This window comes from Corvus brachyrhynchos, unplaced genomic scaffold, assembly GCF_000691975.1.
Source record: "Corvus brachyrhynchos isolate BGI_N302 unplaced genomic scaffold, ASM69197v1 scaffold264, whole genome shotgun sequence".
NCBI lineage: Eukaryota > Metazoa > Chordata > Aves > Passeriformes > Corvidae > Corvus > Corvus brachyrhynchos.
Genome location: NW_008237648.1, coordinates 1,242,850 through 1,260,293, shown reverse-complemented (window position 1 = coordinate 1,260,293; position 17,444 = coordinate 1,242,850). Strand labels below are relative to the sequence as shown.

The 17,444-nt window shown below is 38.5% G+C and overlaps 1 long non-coding RNA gene across 1 annotated transcript; it reads right to left on the bottom strand.

The window, feature by feature from the left end:
• Window positions 1–258: 258 nt before the first annotated feature.
• On the bottom strand, window positions 259–11,295 carry LOC108446185. Its single transcript, XR_001861308.1, has 3 exons — window positions 11,209–11,295; window positions 5,292–5,403; window positions 259–749 (listed from the first exon to the last, which is right to left on the bottom strand). It is a non-coding gene; the product is annotated as an uncharacterized LOC108446185 (long non-coding RNA).
• Between the last annotated feature and the right edge of the window lie 6,149 nt (window positions 11,296–17,444).

Genomic DNA, 17,444 nt, shown 5'->3' with positions numbered 1-17,444 from the left:
TTTTACCCAGACCAGGCCTAACCTACACTCTGGCCATCTGAAGCTCAATCCCATTCCCCCATACTTTGTTTTAAGGTAGTTTAAGAGGCAGACCCTCCAAAATTAGCTATCTCCCCTTTAGTTTTAACCACTCCATTTCCGCCAACAAGGAGAGACAAATACAAGTAGATATTAGTGAAAAAACAGTTTACTTAAAAATTGAAACAGCAGCTGGCAAAAAATAACAGTAAATAATCACTAGTTACAAAATTGCTGAAATCTCAGGGACTGCCAGGAGCAAAGAGAAGCTCAAAATGGTGGAGGAACCCCTCCCCCAGGATGGTGGCCTGCGCAGCCCACCGTGTGTGGGGAGACACAGAGGAAAGATGGCGGCAGCCCTCCCCCTGTCCTTATCGCTCTGGCAGCACCAGGTGCATCATCAAAGGTAGATGGCACATGCTGGTGGCTGGATCCATCGGTGTCGGCTTTGCAGCCTCCAGGCCACTGTGTCAGTGCTGCTGTCTTGGGTCTTACCCAAATGGAGGGGAGTAAGAGAAATGGACTCTTGAGCACCGATGTGCCATGGTCTGATCCCAACCAGCTCTGGCTTCGTTCTGCCACCGGCTGTTGCAAAAATTCACTCTGAAACAGTCTCTGATTGAGAAATGCAGCTTCTTGGGCTGCTACTGTTGCCACCTGGAAACTGGTCTGAAGCAGCCCTCTGAAAACCAGAGGGGAACCTCTGCCTGCACTGCCTCTGTGCACTCTCCCTGCAAGAACCAAAAGCAAAGAGTCAGAGCCAGGAGAGCTCTGCTTGGGTGACCCGACTTTTTAAAAAGCCCAGGCACTCCCCCTCAGCCACACAGCTGGGGCTTAAAGAGGCAGTAACAATTTTGGGCACAGATAGATGTGGAATACAGTAACATTTGGGGTTACTTACCCAGGACACTCCATGACCTGATTTAGCAACTAGGTCTGCCCTCTGTGTAGCCTTATCTCTGTTATTTTAGACCTATGTTACAGGCAGATTGTCTCTAGCTCTGGCTTTTGCTGTTCCTCACTGGAATTCCTGGACTGACCTTAAATGTGACTTGTTACTTCATCCTGGATGAATGATCCCTGGATTGCCAACAGATCCTGTAACTACCTCCAGGTTGGCTCAGCTCAGAGCTGGCAAGAGCCCTCTCAGTGAGCCCCCAACCTGCACTGGGGTCACTTACTTGGACCCCTCATGGAGCAGCCCTGTTTGTGTTGCTTTCTGATGGGATGGCTTCTGCTCTCCCCAGGCAACTATTCATTACTGTGGTACCACTAGAGCTGTTGACATGGAGCAGACACAAAAGAAGGTATCTCCTTTTCTGCGTGACCTAACCGTACTTTCCTCTTGTGGCATTGCTCATGGAGCTGACCATGTCCACTGTGCCATCACTGTATTAGAAAGAAAAAAAAAAAAACCAAAACCACAGAGAACTAAAATACCAGACTTCAACAAAGCAGTACACTGAAATGGCGTGACCATCTAATGAGAACAAAAAGGGCATGTTGGACAAATAAGCACTATCACATTCTTATCAGTTTTGATACTTTGTATCCAAAACTTTGTCTCTTCTACTAGGAAGACCTAGTAGAGCTTTTGTTGACCATGCTTCTTCTGTGATGATACTAGATTAAGGAATAAAATAATTCCCATAACCTGCAGAAAATTTAAACATTTTCAAAAAATCGTTTTTCACAAATTAGGGAATAAATAAAGTCAGAATATACAAAATGCTCATAGTGCAGGAATCCTTCCTTACATATACAAAGTGAATTAAAATGTTTTTTCTCAGTAAATCATAATGGTCTACTTCAATAAGAATTGTTTTCCATTTCAGCTACCTTAAGGATGAGACTTTAAAAAAAAATCACTTTCTACAACAAAGCAGGAATTTTTAACTTTAGCAATTGCAAACAGGAATTTTACAAAAACAGAAATTTTTTTGTGGTAAATTATTAATATGTTTTCTGTGCTGCCAGTTGGTGAAGTCTATTCTCTAGCACCAGACTTTCTTAAGACCCTGGAAAAACAGCTTAAGGCACCCACCTCAGCAGTGACAATTCCAGAGTACCAAGCATTTAATTCCAGAGAACCAAGCATTTAAAAACCTGAATGCAAGGATTAAAGATGCTGGAGACACAAGGGCTGTACTATAGTCCCCAAATGACCACAACTAACCATCACAGGCAAAGATTGAAGCAGTTTATCAAGGACTTGCACACTAAGCCGCCTCTTTATAAAGAAATACAAACTCAATGACATGTTTCTTGTGTGAAGAAGAATCCTTTTGATATTCTATTCTTTGACATCTGTATGGCAATATCTATTCAAATACTTCATAAATGTGCCAATTTCTCTCCTGAGCAGAACATACACTAAAATCCAGCAATGAACAAAACAAGATCAGGAACAAAAAAAAAAAGGCAAACAAATAAAACCACCAAGATCCTGAGCAGTCTTTTCAGTCATAGGCCAGATATCCATTTAAAAGGATAAATATATAGTATTTTAACTTGGTTTTTTGTTTGGTTAGGTTTTGTTCCTCCTCTTCAGCATTCCATGCGGCCAATCTCAGGTCAAATTCCTTTTGCAAAGGTTCTAGTGAAGGTTTTTCAGGGTTTGGGCTGCCACTGTAGTTTCTTTGGGTTCTTGTCTCAGTTGCCACGAAAGAAAAGAAAAAAGACTTTTGCAGACTATATTTTTAATTACTAGCTTAGTTCTTTTTTAAATGTTTATTATTTAAAGCGCTTTTTTTGACTCCTGCTATACTTGAGTTGCATTCAAGGCCTGTCAGTTAGGAATAAAAATTGGCAGTTGAAAGGCAGACACTGTTAGCTCTTAGAAAGGTTACCCATCCTTTACCTCCTTTTCTCTGAGAAAATACAACACCCAGGAACTGGGAGGCTAAACCAACTCTGCTCTTTACTTATCATGACTGATACCATGGCAGCTCTCTCCCACATGAGACAGTGGTACATCATTAACAAAGAAGTATGCTGAGAAAAACAGAACCAAAATGTCACAACTGACACCACAGGAATTCAGATGGGGCGGGCATTCACAAATCTTAGTTTCAGGAACTAAATGCAAATATGAAATATTAATTTGTGCATTCATTCTCCAGAAAGACACACTCATGTAATTTAAGAAGCACCAGAGTATACAGAAGAAGGAACAGGAATCAGAACTTCTGTAATGGATTAATAGTCATCAGGAAGTGGTTTGGTGCAGTGATGTTGTTTTGGCAAAACATATGCTGTCAACTTTCTCTGGCATATGATGCCAATATATTTGATACAAATTTTGCAAAACTGATCCTTCAGTGGAGAATGCCCTTTTACTTTTCAAAGTCTTTGTTATATACTTGCAAGAAATAAAAGGGCAAACATAATTTTTTATAGTGAATAACAATAAAAATATTCCTTTTCTATAAGGCTCAATAGAATTCTATACATAAATTTTAAAAAACAACTCAACATTGTATAGAAATATATGCCAGGTGTCATAGGGAGAAAAATCCCTGTACCTAAGGGTTGGAAAGTACTATTTGTTGTTGTTACTTGAAATAACAAATTGGGTTTTTTGACAACAATTGCAACCAGTTGTTCTTTGGTTTGGTCTTGGTTTTTTTGGGGGTTGGTTTGTTTGTTTGTTTGTTTGTTTGTTTTTAAATGAAGCTTTACACTAGAAGACCTCTTTTGTGTGTGGTTCTAAATAAAAAATAAGTAGAGAAATTATGTCTGTCTTCACGTCATTTGAGGAGAATCATGCTGGGCTACTTTGTTGCTGGATGCTAGTTGAAGTGATAGCAAACAAGGAATCTCTCATGTCCTTTTCTTTCTTTGACACAAGCATTACCATAAAAAATGGATCACATGTGTTAAAGAGTTTGTTCTTACCACAGATTTTACCATTAAAATATACTCTATAATAAGACACCCTGAGTTTTTTCAAAGCAGTTTTCATTGTTTCCTTCAAATATCTCAGGATATATATGCTATATAGGCTGATTGTGAAACATATTGCAAACAAAATCCTATTTGTTTTTAAAACTGCATATTTACTTCACATGCTATTGAGCACTTTCATTATATAGTTTTCATAAAAATGTAGGGAGAGGAAACTAAATTTTTCCTAAGTTCTGCTTTGGAACTGTGGGACTCAAAAGTTTCTTGTCCTGCAGATGTCAAGGTTGCTTCTTATGTGTGGGCTAGACTATTTATAAAGTAACAGAGTTTTACAAAAACTTTTTTGAGCCTGGCACTAAAATCACCATAAGTGGACAAGTGAGAAAAGAATTAGTAACACCAGAATCACACAGAGAACTGTTCATGTGTCATGTTCAGAGCAGTTACTACAGTTATTGTGGTTTTTTCATGATTTTTCTAAGGTCTAAAGCACAAGAAGGTAACTCCTTATATAAAGAACATCACATCTTGTCTTAACTCAAAGAAATCAAAATCCCACATAACAGTAATTTTTCTCTTTTCTAGCTGACCATGGAAACACAAAGTGACTTGTAATTACAAAAATTGTGCTGTGCACTTGACATCACCAGTTTGCTGGTGAACAAAGTTTTACACATATTTCATCTTGATGATGGCTAAGAGTTTATGTAGAACAAAATTGCCAACATGTCTTTCCTTTCCTTTTGGATCCTGTTCAATGTCTTTAGCTTTAAATTTATTTCCTATTTCAGACTGTAGTGTGCAGTTTCCTGTCTTTAAGGGAAAAAGTGTTGGATGGAACAGATGCATATAGTAGGAATATCTTGGGTCTACTATTCACACCTACATCTGTTACAAAATGATGATGGGAATTGCTGTTTTAAAGACTGTGAATGGCATGTCAGAATGACAATTTTAGATTTTTATCCTTCTTACCTAGTAAGGCACACTTGCTAATATACACTGAACTTCACTGGAGTTAGAAATAACTATTGTGTTTTGTTTTTTCCTATAAATGCTTTCAAAATATCTTAAAGTAACATGCTTTGATCAGGATACATTTTCTGGGAATGCCTCTATAACATACTTTCATTGACATAAATATGTACAAAGTAAAACCATAAAAGATATGTTATCTTGTCATTTTCCTTGAACAATATTCTGCAGATTGCTCAGTTCCAAAGCCCTCATTTGGCTGTAGAGACTGACTTGTGCATGTGAGTAATTATTGTTACTGAGGAGTAAAAATCTTACATGAAATCAAATGTCTTTAGCTATTCTGGATATAAGGAGGCAGAATCAATGAGAATTTGGCTGTATTTACTTACCTCAGAGTCAAAATTCAAGTAAATATAAGGAAACAGTCAGTCAAACTTGCCACAGAAACATGCACTGGCAGTCTCCCAGTACACATTTCTTCTTTTATTTAGGTAGATCCATCTGTATCAACAAAAAAACCCAGTTTGAGCATTAGGGTCAAACCACATTTTTAGGCTTTTTGCAATTACTGTCCTTGCCTATGGCAGGGGTGTTGGAACTAGATGATCTTTAAAGTCCCTTCCAACCCAGAGCATTCTATGATTCTGTGATTCTATATATGTATGGTTTGTACTTTCATCCATGCCTTTGAATTATTTCAATTATTTTGTGTATTAAAATTGAAAATAAAAGCAGTAGTAGGCTGATAGCATCTAGTGGCATGTTTACTTTAGCCCTGAAAGACTGTGCTTTTTCTGCAACATCTAAATCCCACAACTCATTGTTGTGATAGTTAATTGAAGTCAACATCTTGTTATATTCATTGTATGTATTATTTGAATAATTTTATTATGTATTAAGATGCTTTTTCTAATTTATTCCTTTGCCAGCCTGACTACTACTACAATTTTATTCTCATTACCACAGTATGACTTTTATTGCTCAGAATTACACAAAAAATGTAAAACTCATTTTTAAGAGAAAGCACTTTCTCCTGGGATAATAAATTGAAGGGAAAAAAATTCAAGCACCTTTCAAACTCTCAAATTAAGAAATTTTGTTGAACATGTATCAGTATATATTGTGAGAAGAAATAAAAGAAACATGAAGTTATTTGTACATAATACAATATTTCTGTCTTCACCATTCCAAGAGGAGTAGATGATTTCTCACTACTGTCTTTAGGCATTTAAATAAAGGCCTAAAACTAGAAATGTAGGATCGCAGCATACTCAGGAGAGGCAGATGTCTACAGAATGTGGTTCCGGGCACCACAGTTGCAAAACTAGCTGTTGACTCTTTCCAGCACTCTAAATAACATCTTGGAGATACAAAACTCACTCTGTGAAGTGCTGGAAGATATTTGGTCCCTAAAGCAGGCGCTTGTTTTAGGTAGTATACATACACCTCTTTCCTCCACCTAGTGTTAAAGTACAGACTTCTGCTTCCGCATACTAGACAAAATGTTGCACTTAAAAGTGTTTGAGCGAGGAAAGAGGGATTGTGAATTTTAGCTCAACGGGTTAGCATTTCTAGGGTAAGTAGTCTCTCCTCCAGACCTAATTGATTCACTTATTCAGATATTCATTAACAGACCTGCAGGCCAGGAAGAGTCCACACTGGGGTATGTTTGTCCTGATGGATTGTAGTCTACCACAGTTGAGCGAGCAGGTGAAAAGCGTGAGTAGGCAGGAGTGGCAGAGAGCAACTAAGCTAAGTGTTGAAGCTGATTTCTTTAAGGGGATAAATTTAATCCAGTGGACCTTGACAGGTTTAAGGAACGAGCCCCTCTGAACCCCATGAAATTTAACAAGTGTAATGCCCTGCATGTGGGTCAAGGAAAAACTCAGTATCAATACAGACAGGGGAATGAATGGATTGAGAGCAGTCCTACAGAAGGCAACTTCAAAATACTGGTGCATATAAAACTGGACATGTGCTGGTAATCTGCACTTGCAAGCCAGGAAGTCATGGGTTGTATGGAAAGAAGCTTGCCCAGTGGGTACAGGGAGGTGGTTCTTCCTCTCTGTTCTCCTCTGATGAGACCCCCCTTGGAGTACTGCATCCAGCTCTGGCATCCTCAGCACAGGAAAGACACAGACCTATTAGAGCAGGACCAGAGATGGGCCATAAAAATAATTAGAGAGTTGGAACACCTATGAAGAAAATCTGAAAGTGTTGGAGGTTGTTCAGCCTAGAGATGAGAGTTTTTGGGAGACCTTATTGCAGCCTTTCTTAAAGGGGCTCTAAAGGGGTATTGCAAGAAAGCCAGGAAGAGGCTTTTCACCAGGCCCTATAGTGACAAAAAGAGGAAAAATGGTTTTAAACTGCAAGAGAGTAGATTAAGATTCGATATAAGGAAGAATTTTTTTTATGATAATGGTGGTGAGACACTGGCACAGGTTGCCCAGAGAAGTTGTGGATGCCCCATACCTAGATGTGTTCAAGATCAGGTTGAATGGGACTTCAAGCAATGTGGCCTAGTGAAGGATGCCTTATGGCAGGGGAATTGGACTAGGTGATTTTTGAACATCCCTTCCAGCCCAAAACTTTCAATGATTCTATGAGTCTTTTAATTCAACTGTATTTTAATAGGCAATAAATTAATTTTCCCCAAGTTGAGTCTGCTTTGCCCATGATGGTATTTGATACTTGATTTCCTTTTGATTTCCTTTGGCAAGCTTTTGTTTGTCTTATTTTCTCCCTGTCCTCTTGTGGAGGGGGAGTGAGAGAGCAACTGTGTGGCTATCTGGCAGCCAGCCAAGATCAACCCACTACATTATACCTCTTGAAAACAGCCTAAATTAAACTTAACTGATATGCCTGGAATTATAAATTTCAAATAAAATTTTGTCTGCAAAATATTAGTAAGAGTTTTTCTCTTTTATTAATAAACTTCTGTTGCCTGTCATGTCTCTATTTTAACTAATCAGTTGTGCCTTATTGTTTTTGTCAGAAAAGGTTGCACCTTTTCTGCCTATAGGGAGCTTTGCCACCTATATTGAGATTAACTAATATTGTCCAGGATAAAGCAAATCCTTAAGGAAATCCTTAAGTGGTTGATGTCAACCCCTCCATGGTTGTTGTATGATGAAGCTGGAGAAAACGGCATAACACATGGCTGTATGTAATGTCACTGAATGAACCGATATCAAGAAACTTAACGAGATTGGCAAGCATTTAAATTTAATTACATTTAAGCACTTCACTTTCAATCAGTAGTCTTTCCTTTTTTTAAAAAAACCCAGCAATATCTATACTTTTATAAACATCCAGAAAAGAAGCCAGTGAAATTCTAAAGAAATTTCAAAATCAGGGAATAGTATTTTTCCATGAAATTATCTAGTGTCCTCTAAAATTCATATGAACCTTCAATTTCATGGTTTTCCTTATGTTTTCGCTAATATGGTTGTTTCTTCTCCTGAGGAGAATGTTGCTGTGGAAGCTGGTTTTGTATGTATTTGTATACACCCAGCTTTTTTCTTTGGGCCCTTTTATAATTCTACAGATATTTCAGTCAGATGTGTAATTTTATTCTTAAAATTGTATACACGTGAAAACAAGCAAAAAGGCTTATATCGACTGTTCAAGTTAAAGCTCAGCCTTCAGGCATGCCTTCAATGTATATTAATCTACTCATGATTACTCCACATTCCTGTAGCCATCATGTTTATACTAGCTATACTTATTCTTGCATCTTTTTCCTGTAAAAGAAGGACAAAACCAAAACTTAAAAACTTAAAAACTCTTAAAAAACTACATATTGAAGAGATTCACCTAATTTGAGTCTACATATACCACCTGCCATTTATTTTAGGTTCTATATGAGTAGAAAAAGAATGAATGTAATTGAATGCATGAAGAAAGAATCATTTTACTGAGCTAAGCATATGATAGCAGGTGCCTGGAAAATTGCTATGACAGTGTACCAAGGAAAATATGAAAACTGCATTCTCTCATGTAAATTAGGAGGCAGGGAAAATTAATATTAGTTCTCTTATCTAATCTTTCTTCTCATAGATGATTTGCAGGGTATCTTTCCAGGGAATTGAAGGCTCAGAAAGAATGTACTGGCAAGGAGAGGACCAAAATGGATGTTTTCTCAACAGTAGAACTGTCACATACGTCGAATTCCAGGTTAGCAACAGGCAAATACTAAAAGGCTTGGCTTAGATCTTCTCTTTTGCATTTGGGAACTGATTCAAATCTGCCTAAGCCAATGTGAATAAAAAATCAGTGTACTGTGGTTCAGTTCTTTAAGAAATCCTTTCATATAAGAATCTCAGTATAGTTTACTCACAGCTTTTATTACATACACTGGAGATAAGCACTGGGCCTTCAAAAATTAGGTTGATCACAATGCAAATATGTAGCTTTGGATGCCCATATTTTCAACTTGTTCTTTCATCCAAAACCTTGGAGTATGATTTTCAGAAGCATAATTTTAGATCATGTCATTTGAATAAATTTTTAGTTCTTCTGTTGAGTGTCTTCACTTTGAAAGCCACAATTTCCTCAAATTCTAAGCATCAAAATGAAGTATTGGCCTACAGAAACTATTTTTAGGCTTGCATGAACTTATATGTTCAGTAAAGACCACAAATAAAAACAACATCTCTCTAACATTAAGCCAGCATAAGAATAGGTATGGAAGAAGGTATGTGAATAACCTCAGTACACCTACTCATTGCGAAAACATCAGTATAAACCTAATTAAACATGTAATTAATCTCTTCAACCACAGTTTTAAAGTTATTTCGTAAATCATCATACCCAGTGTTACTTGAAAAGACAGACCCTCTCTTTAATCACATATAATAGTGAAACCTTTCTAGCTTGAGAGTGGAGGTGAAGAATGCCATCTCCTCTTAGAAGCCACAGCTCTGCCTCTTTCCTACCCTGGACAAAAAAAAAGAAGCTGCCCAGCACAGTGCAACTTTATCGTGAAAGCTGTGCTCTGTGTGGTAGAAGTTTGGTTGCAGCCAGTTCTGTAAGGAGAAAGTTGTTGTTCTGCTAGGGAGGGAGGGCAGAATTTCACAGAGACTGTGAGAAAGCATCCCCAAATGAGTTCCTGCCTGGGATAATACTACACTGATATTAAGTGTTTACTTTCAGAATATGTCTGTTGTTTCAAAATTCCTTTGACAGGTTGAGTTATTTTTAAGTTACAAGATATTACATTTCTTCATAACCCATATAGTTTCTGTCTACAATTCTCAGTTTATTATGATATTCAGTAGTTGTTAAAAACACTGTGACTGGATATATTAAAATTTTAGTGAAATTGAGTCTCTAAGGGAATCAGACATTTCATCTGAGACATGGACAAGTCATACAAAAATCAAGGGAAGCTATTCCTTCTCTCCCTGTCCCTATATTTCCCATCACACTCATACACACATCACTAACACAATTTTTATCCTACAGATAATTTGAAGACATTACTATTCTTTTGTTAACACAAGAAAAGTTAGTTTAAAAATACATATTCTAATACATAATAAACAAGTTTAATTTTCTTTAATATGCCAAAAGCTAAGGTTGCATTGCTAGCAAGTTTTCATCGTATCTCAATAAGCACATTTGGCTTGCAGCTCCTTAGAGAGATAATTCACTGAAGAAAAGTGAATTTCAATGGCGTCAGCAGATGTTTAAAGTTCTGCATGTATGGAAAGTGAATAAATATTTGCATGAATGTGGAGTGTTATAACAAAGAAGCTCTCAGTCAAATTTTGGTCTCCTTACTAGTATTGGTAAAGATAACAGGACTTTTAAATATTCAAAGGCAGAAAAAAAGAACTTTAGGAAATCTAAGAGTTATACATAACAAATATAGAATCTTTCAAATGAAGCAACTTTCAGAACTCCTAGGAAACCTGTAGAGCAAGTCACTTGAAGCAACAGGGATGGCAGTGCTTGTTATCAGGAAGACCATGATTAGTCAGATAGTGCCTTATCCTACACTCAGCCCCATAGTGTGGTTTTATGCTACCTGTTCTGAAAAAACAGAGTTGTTCAGAAATAAAGACAGGGCTGCTGCACTGTCTTCTATCAAATTCTCCTCTGCCTCTGTCAGACCTGATGTTCTGGTTTAACCCCAGCCAACAACTAAGTACCACATATCTGATCACACAAGCCTCACTTCCTCCCCCTGTTGAAGGGGAGGAGAATAGAAGAGAAAAGATAAAACTCCTGTGTTAAGATAAGAACAATTTAATAATTAAAACAAAAACCAAACAAAAAACAACACAAATTTACATACTGAACCTGATATTCTACAGTATGGAGTATCCTTTTGGTCAGTTTGGGTCAGCTGTTCAGGCCATGCTCCTTGCAGCTCCTTGCTGCTCCTTGTGCAGCTCTTCACTGGCAGAACACAAGAAACTGAAAAGTCCTTGACTCAGGGTAAACACTACCAAGCAACAACTAAAATATCAGTGTGTTATCAGCATTATTCAAATACTAAATTCAAAATACAGCACTGTACCAGCTACTAAGAACAGAACTCTGTCCCAACTGAAAACAGAAAACTTGTAGATAGTAAGACATCCAAATAAAGAGTTAGGCTGTTTTATTTCCTTATGTCCAACTCTATCTATCTCATGTATTTCATTTGTTCAGCCACTGCCCACAATCTTGCAATTAGATTTTAACACTTGGAAAAGGACAGTAGAACAAAACAGCAGTTTACTCTCAGGACAATAGAACACAACAACATAGCCTTGGAGAAGTAGATAAAGAATGTAACTTAAGCAAACAAAAGTTATGCAAGACAAGCAGGATGCCAGCTCAGCTTTGTGAGGCTGACCAAGTAGAAGTTATGCAAAACAATTATATCATGCTTACTCAAAAGCAGGGCTTGAGGAACAGCTGCCTAAAAAGGACACTGGACATTGAACACTACCAAAGAAGATCCTCAAAGAACCATATTGGGAGTTCCGATAGGGGGTGGGACTATGTAAAATAAAGTAATGCATGTACATCAAGGGCATGGGGAAAGCTAATGAATATGTAATGAAGTGTATGATGAAAACTCTGTTCACCCAACGCTTGGCACACTCGAATAGAGGAAGGATCCTTTGAATGACCAGTTCACTGCAATAAAGAATGCCTGCTTTTAAATACTCAAAACTGTGTAAGAAAATGTCTATCTGGCCCATTTTGGTATCAACTTCAAGTCTAAAAGTTACAATTCTGGATGCAGCTTGAATTCAGAACTCTTGAAATCTTCTCAAATTTTATGAATTCCACCACCAGTGATGCCTCGGAGTAATGGACTGTGGGACTTCACTACCAGATACTGCCCTAATCCTAATATTTCATGGCTCTTGATATTAAATGCTGCCCACCAGGTGGTGTAAACTTTGACTGTGTCCATAGGGAAGCACGAAGGCAGAGCTATTTCTTTAAAGAAATTGGTTATTCAGAACAAGTGGGGTTTTGCCAGGTCTCTCCTGGCATGCAGCAAACGAAATACTCCAGTTTTAAACAATTACCAGTTCTGCCAGCTCTTATTTGGTATAATAAACTGTAGTGACAGGGGAGGTTTTTCTACACAAATTGCCAGACTCAAGCAACAAAAATCTGTGATTGTTTTGAAAAGCAGGGGTTTCTGAATTTTCTTGCAGAACAGCACATTTTTTATATGAATGATTACTTATGCACTCATAGAAGATGAGCTTAAAATCCTTCAGAGAGACTAGATCATACCATTCCAGCCCCAGGAGAAGTGGCAAAAGTAGTGCTATATCATGTGTTGTCATTTTCTTAACGTAGCTGTTAAAGCCGGTATCCATAGGTCCTGATAAGGAATGTCTGAGGTTTTCTCACTAGTCATTTTCATTTTCCATTTCCCTAGACATTTTTGACATTGAGAGTTTTTATTCACAGGTTGCCGTTGTCTAGGAGATGGGGTATAAGCCTTTTCAACAGAAATTGTGAAAAAGAGAAAGAGAGAAAATGAGTAAGAAATTGAAATGACAGCTTTGGTGATGGCTTTTTGTTCATTTAGTCAACTGTGCTATAGTGCTGCTGAATGAGCAGTTTCCACTGTATCTCAGAAAAAATATGAAAGAGCAATGAGTATGTATTTCTTTCCTCCTTGTAGTGCTGCATATGATGTCTTTAATGGTGTTTCAACTTGCTGAAATAAAATTTCTACCAAGTGTTCCTTATAATAGAAGTTGTCATTGTCTATGAAATTTTAAAGTAGTAGTATATATAAAAATGTCAGCATTTAACCTTCCATGATGCCTAATCTAAGAGAAAATATCAGTATGAATAGCTCCTATCATGTCTTGCTCAATTCAATTTTTACACTTCTTTTATCTGTTCAACTGGATCAATACAGTATAAAACCATTTGTGTACATGCATTTTAAACTGATTTCCAAATACACCTCTTTGTGTCTCATACTTACATTTTGAAGAATGTATCGAGTCATAGAATCAGGGAATCGTTTGGGCTGGAAGGGACCTTAAAAATCATTCAGCCCCCCTGTGATAGTCCAGGACACTTTTCATTAGACTGGTTTGCTCAGAGCCATGCCCAGCCTAGACTTCAACAGTTCCAGGGATGGGCATCCATGACTTCTCTGGGCAACATCTTCTGGTGCTTCACCACCCTCACAGGAAAGAATATTTTCCTAATATCTAATCTAAACCTACCGTCTGTCAGTGTGAAGCCATTCCCCCTTGTTCTGTCGCTACATGCTCTTGTAAAAAGTCCCTCTGTATCTTTCTTGTAGGCTTCCTTCAGGTACTGAAAGGCTGCAATTAGGTCACCCATAAGACTTCTCTTTTTCCGGCCAAACAAACCCAATTCTGTCAGCCTTTTCTTACAAGAGAAGTGCTCTATCCCTCTAATCCACTCTGTGGTCCTCTTCTGGATGCTCTCCAACAGATTGATGTCGATGTCTTTCCTGTGCTGACAACCCCAGAGTTGGATGCAACACAGGAGGTGGGATCTCACCAGAGCAGAGGGGCAGAATCACCTCACTCATCCACCAGCACACCCAAGTCCTTCTCAGCAGGTCTGCTCCCAATCTGTTCATCCCCCAGCCTGTACAGATAGAAGGGGTTGCCCTGACCCAGAGGCAGCAGCTTGCACTTGGTCTTGTTAAACCTCATGAAATTCCTATGGGCCCACTTCTCGAGCTTGTCCAGGTTCCTCTGGATGGCATCCTGTCCTTCAAGTGTGTCAACTGCATCACTCAGCTTGGTGCACTTGCTGAGGATGCACTTTATCCCTTTGTCTATGTCATTAATGAAGAGGTTAAATAACACTGGTCTCAATACGGATCCCAGAGGGACACCCCTTTTCAGTGATGTCCATTGGGATTCTGAGCCATTGACCACTATCCTCTGGATGTGACCATCCAACCACTTTCTTTTCCATATAACAGTCCACTCAACAAATCACTTTCTCTCCAATTTAACAAGAAGGATGTTGTGGCAGTGTCAAAGGCTTTACATAAGTCCAGATTAATGACACCTGTACCCTTCCCTTTTCCACTGATGTAGTCACTCCATCACAGAAGTTCACTAGGTTGGACAGGCGGGACTTGCCCTTGGTAAAGCTGTGCTGGTTGTCCCAAATCAGCTCCCTGTTCTCCACGTGCCTTAGCATGGCTTTTAGGAGGACCTGTTCCAGGATCTTCCCAGGCACAGAGGTTGAGGCTGGCAGGTCAGTAGTTCCCACGGTCATCCTTTTTACCCTTTTAAAAGATGGGTACAATGTTTCCCACTTTCCAGTGACACGGAACTTCACCTGACTGCCATGAATTTTCAAATATCATGGAGAGTGGCTTGGCAACTGCATCAGGCAATTCCCACAGGAGTCTAAGATACACCTTATCAAGTTCCATAGACATTCAGACTCCTCAGGCAGTCATGAACCTGATCTTAACATACAGTGTGAGAGACTGTCTCTCACACTGTATGTCCATCATCTCATTCTGCTGTCCATCCACTCGAGAGGTGTGGGAAGAGATGCTGCCATTGAAAACTGAGGGAAAAAATGCTGTTGACTACCCCAACCTTCTTCTCATTCATTGTTACCGGTTTTCCAGTGTTGTTTATCAGAGGGTGTACACCTTCTTTCACCTTTCTTTTCTGGTTAACACACTCGTAGAAGCCCTTCCTGTTTTCTGTGCGTCCCTTTCCAGGTTCAGTTCCAGCTTTACCTTAGCCTTTCTCATCCCATCCCTACACAACCAAACTTCATCTCCAGGTCACCTGTCCTAGCTTCAACTGTCTATGCATTTTCTTCTTTCCCTTTAGTTTGCCCAGCAGATCTCTATTCAGCCATGCTGGGCTCTTCCCTTCCTTGCTGGATTTCTTGCTCCTGGGGATTGCTAGCTCTTGTGCTCAGTGAAAGACTTTCCTTTAAGATCTGCCAGCTCTGTTCCAGTCCCTTGTCCCTGAGGACAGCCACCAAGGGAATCCCACTATCTCCCTGAAGAGCTGGAATACTTCCAGCTAGAATTCCTAAACTTCCTAGAGTTCAGGGGCTTAACTTTAATCCTTACCTGATCCATATCCCTCAGGACTAGGAACTTCACCAATGCATGATCACTGCAGCCCAGGCTGCCTCCAATCTTGATGTCCCCAACTAGCTCACTTTCACTGGTCACCAGCAGATGCAGAAAGTATTCAATATGAGGGCCCTAAGTTCAAGTTGCAATGAATACAAATCGTTCACTAATTAAGAAGCTGATTTCAATTTACATCTCAGTATTCAGGAATTTCAAGAAATCTTGGAGCTTACGTTTGCTTGAAGGCCATGTATAAAACAGTTAAAACCAGCTGTATTTTCTACTTTCCATACACAAAATTTCTTATTAGGGAAAATAAGAAGCTTTGCATATAGTTCCATGTATAGCAATTATATTGTACATATGCATGCATTAACTCCTGGAAATCCTGAAAAATCTATGATAAAAGTAATTCTAGGCATTTGTAATGGTTATGAGCAATCAGACTACGTGATCATAAATTTTGATTACATTGGTTAAAACGTTTCCTGCAAGACATGAAGACAGGAAGCAAATGGTAATGAAGAGCACACAGAAGAGAGAATGGAGACAATCCCAAATCAATCCAATTTCCTTTTGCTTTTAGTAAGGTTATTTAGCTTAGGCAGATACTTCAAACAACCTGTGTGCTCACATACAGGCATTATGAAACCACTCACACAGAAAATGGGATGGCACAGTAAAATATGTAATAAACACTGAGACCCACATCCATAAGCTGCACTGAGATCAAAGAGCATATGCAAAGCTGCTGCCTGTACTTTGATAGATGCAATTTATTCAAGTTTAAAATTTAGCTCTGTGGGAATACAGAGGGGCCAATGCTTTTCTGCCTTTGTGCTACTGTTGGTGCATGCTTTGCTTCAGAGGTTATAAGGAAGAAATCTGAAGTTTTGTAGAAAGCCTCTATTTCTATCTGCTTGAGCTTTGATTGACAGAAACAAAATCTAGTGTTTGCTTCTTAATTCTACATCATACCTGATCAGGCATGAATTTCACATTTACTTTATGACATCTAGTACATACAATACTGTGAATTTACTGCATGAGGTGAAGGCTGAGACAATGTTCTCCTTATAAAAATACACACACACCATTTGCGTGTGTGTTTGGCCCAAGATACTGGATGTTGTTCTGACTTTCTCAAAGAAATTGTATTTTTGTGACTGATTTTATAAAAAAAATGATCATTTTTTGTAAAATATAAGCTCTGATTTCTTCTGGCTTCAAGAAAGACATTAAAATACACAAGAACTTTGCATTCACTTAACAGTACAAAGCAGCAGAGTTAGCATAAGCCAAAAAGAAATCCAAAAGCAAAAAGCCTTAATCTGTCTACAAAAAAAGGAATATATTGTTTGCTTAGAAATTCTACTAAAGTTAATTTTTCCTTTTTGTTCTTTTCTTCCTATCCTTTGGGAAGATCCCTTGGGTTTAGTGGAAAAGTGAGTTTTGATATGTGAGAAATAACTACCTGCTAGAGATCTACAATCTTCTTGGAAAAATACCATAACCTTATTCAATGGACAGGGAAATGGAGGCACCACAGCAAGCTGGTAGCTCGCCCCATGGAGTAGTATCAGGAATAGAAGTGGGCATATCCAAACCACAGCTCCAAATCCCATCAGCTAGGACACTTTCTTGTCATGTGTAGTGACACACAGTCATGCATTTTCCACTTCATTTTTTTCTTTAGATAAATTCCTGTAGTGTTTCTACTGTTATCCCTTGAACCATTTTCACAGTGTTGTGTTTTTTACCCTGCTCTTAATACACCAGTGTCATTCTTGGTTACACTGTAGAGCTGCATCCCAGCTAAACATTGTTATGGGAAGTCTGATTATGAGCACACTGGAACCTGCTCATTTAATTTATAACTTTAATGTTCTTTGAATGCAAACTTTTATAGTGAATGAATATTATAATTGATCCACTGTGAACAAAATGCTTGAATTAAGTTCATTCCTGC